The sequence below is a fragment of the Lepus europaeus genome, chromosome X (assembly GCF_033115175.1).
Source record: "Lepus europaeus isolate LE1 chromosome X, mLepTim1.pri, whole genome shotgun sequence".
NCBI classification, from domain to species: domain Eukaryota; kingdom Metazoa; phylum Chordata; class Mammalia; order Lagomorpha; family Leporidae; genus Lepus; species Lepus europaeus.
In genome coordinates, this window is record NC_084850.1 from 53,486,860 (window position 1) to 53,490,637 (window position 3,778).

The window sequence follows — 3,778 nt, forward strand, 5'->3', positions numbered from 1 at the left end:
CTAAAATATATCTGTTTCTTGCATTTAATCACCACATTATTATGAGTGCTGTAATTTCAATTTAAAAATTATGAAGTGAATATTCACAGCAGTTAAATTACATTCCCCAAAGCCATGTGGCTAATAAATGGCTGAACTAGAACTTTGAAAGCATATTTTTCTGATTCTCTGATAAAGAAGGACAACTCTCTAAGTCACATCCATCCTGATTACCCTAACTAACTCAATTATATTTCCCATAATCATTCCATACACAGAGGACACTCTTGTGACTATTATCCATATAGCCACTAGTTGAAACTCATGTTCTAGACAGCAATTTGTAAAGGAAGCATAGAACAAATCAGTGTCTTCTAGGGCTTTGAAATTTCACTTGTGTTTCTAATGAATCAGGGAAAATTCCTTGAAACATCTAAAATATACACTGTGTCTGCATTATCTGATTGAGTAGGTTCTTGCTTGTTGAGTCAGGGTTCTAACGAAGTTTTCTAAGTATAAAGGCTTCATATTTCCAAAGCTTTTCATCCAAAGTTATTGAGTTTTTGTTTTTTTTTTGGGGGGGGAAGGAGGATGATGTTTACAGTGGCTATATAATACTAGAAGACAATAATGACTTTGAAGTCTTCTGATGATTATCTGTCATCATCATGAGTAAATCAAGATTAAAAGAAGAGTTTGATTAATTCACACAGCAGTTAGCCATTTAAAGTTGAGAACTGTCCTTCACTGTAGCAAACTTGGGGAATATCCAGTCCAACATATGAGTATTTATAGAAATATAGTCTTGTTCTCTTTGACATTAACCATAAGTTTACTAACAACTATCAAACATTGTTTCTTTAGTTATCCATGGATGCTATCATCTCTGAATCCTTTATTAAATCTATTGGTTTTCAGCCTGTAACCCCTCATGAGGAAAAGAAGATTACATGCTTAGAACCTGCCATTTAAATCAAACTTCCGGCCGGCGCCGTGGCTCACTTGGCTAATCCTCCGCCTGCGGTGCCGGCACACCGGGTTCTAGTCCAGGTCAGGGTGCTGGATTCTGTCCCAGTTGCTCCTCTTCCAGTGCAGCTCTCTGCTGTGGCCTGGGAAGGCAGTGGAGGATGGCTCAAGTGCTTGGGCCCTGCAGCCGCATGGGAGATCAGGAGGAAGCACCTGGCTCCTGGCTTTGGATCGGTGCAACGTGGTGGTCGTAGCAGCCATTTGGGGGGATGAACCAACGGAAGGAAGACCTTTCTCTCTGTCTCTCTCTCTGTCTCTCTCTCTCTCTCTCACTGTCTAACTCTGCCTGTCAAAAAAAATCAAGCTTCCCCTTATGTGCATCAAATTCACCTATCAATAATATAAGGGCATCCTCATCTCCATTCAATTGTTCCAGGATATGAAAGAGTATGTATTCACACTGATCCTCTCATATTAAATTTAGAAGCTTCAAATATTGTCACTGAGTGCTTACTATGTGCCAAGAAATGTTATCTGTGTAATCTCCACAATAGCCTCTTGAGAGAGATGCCATTAATATGGCTATTTCACAGGTGCAAACAAGTGAACTCATAGACTTTAGGTAATCTATGCAAGGTCACAAGCTAATAATGGGCTGCAATGCCAGGAATGAAAGAAAGGGCCATAGTCTTGACCACAATACTACATGCCATTCCCATATTGCTGTCTCAAGCTAAAACATCCTAATCTTTTTAGTGGATCTTCATCCGTTCACCTGTCTAGATAAGTGATATGTTTAACACATCCTTTCCAAACCTTTCCCAGCTCTACTCTGTCTCCAGTGGAGGACAATCATTACAATTATATACAAAATTTCAGGTGTATACATAAAATAAATTTGAATAAGATATTTTTTAAATCACTAATCCTTTTTTAAAAATGATAACTAGTAACTTTGGTCTTTCTTGAATTTTATCAGTGTCCTGAGAGGAGAATCATTGTATACCCTTACCTGAAGGTCATAATTCTCTTTCCTGAGTTGTAATTGATGGCACAAAGCCCATTACCATAAAAGTGTAGTTCAACTATGTTTCAATAAATGAATACCCTTAAAGTGACACTGAGGCTCATTTATTTCCTTCTTTCTCAATGCTCTTATAAGGTTTTCCTATATTTCCCTCCACTGTCTTGCTTAATAATTATAACAATAGTTGATATCAATTGAGTACTTACTGCATCTCAGAGATTGTTTTCTTTGATATATGTTCATTTTCTTCTTTTTAGCTATTATCACTATTATTTGGATAAAGACATTGAGGTTTAGAATATTTAAAAGAAATTGCTTATGGACAGAGAGCTAGCAACTGAGGCAGGGTGCCAATCTATATTCTTCAGCAAAGACTATACTTCTACATAGTAAGTGACTATCTAGATACAATATTTGTGAGCCAAATCCAGCTTACTGCCCATTCATAAGTAAAGTTTTACTGTAACATAACCTTACCCACTCGCTTTACAAATGACCTGTGCTGCTTTCATGATATGAAATGTATTGCCCACAATGCCAAAAATATTCACTATCTGATTCTCCACAGAAAGTTTCCTGACCCTTAATCTACAACATATTAAAGTATTAAATCAGACCAGTCTCTGAGACATGAAACTGTAGATTTCTCCTTTAAATTGGCTCATTTATCACTATTCTTTGGTTCCTGTTTTTAAATTTGTCCCATATATTTGAGGAAAAGATGGGATTAATTCATCTTGATGAAAGGGATTACCTAGAATCTTTTTGCTAACCTAAATAAATAAATTTCACTGGTGCTCCTTTATCTACATGCATATTTTCTGCATCTAAGAACACTAGTAAATGGGCCAAGTATGATTGTGGGAGTATCTGATGTTTGTCATTCCAGCAAGCATTCTACTTTTGGTAATGATCTCTAATTTGCATATGCAGATCCAACCTCTCTCCCACTTCAGTCCACCTTCCTAGGTGTCATTCCACATCCAGCGCTGAGATCCAGGCCTAAGTTAGTCATCACATGGCCCTTGCCTGGATGCTGTGCCTATTTCAAGGGTGTGTTTGTATCCTAAATTGGTCTAGGTAAAATGAATTTGTGATTTTCCTTGAGAATATTGGAACACTGCTCTCATTTCTTCTTACTGGAATAGGATGTGGAATACTGTAGTTCCGATTGCTGCTGACCTCCATTTTTTACTTATGAGAGGAGAAATAATTTGACTGAAAGTGAGAAAGCCTAAAGAAGAACAGAGAGTTAGAGAGGAAGAAACCAAATCATAAGGATGATTTCACAAATGGCTATATCCATCTACATTATTAGCCATGCGAACTAATAAAATTCTTTTATAAAGGCATATTAAGTAGGATTTTCTATCTTTTGCAACAAATAATCCTGATGCAACAATTTCTCCTATTGAAATCATCCTATTTTTAGCCTCATTGCTTATACCAACTTGGATAGTGACAGCAAAAAAAAGTTGTTAGTTGCCTAGTAACAGCAACCAAGTTCTCACATTGTAATGGTGGTATTGGACGAACAGCCTCAGTCTTGTGCACTCTATTCCACGCTATTAACCCTCAGATACAGGAGTCCTTGGCTTCTCTACCAGAAGAATCTTTATCAAATCAGCTGGATGCATGAATTTTGTTTGCCCACAGGACAGAGACTGGCTGATGCTGTACACCAGTTACCCTTTCAAAGAATTAAAAGCTTCTACCTCAAAGTCTTTTCATTAATTAGGAAACAAATGTGATATAGTTGCTTAGAGTTTATGGGGCAGATTGAGACTGAAAACTGTTCTCATTATC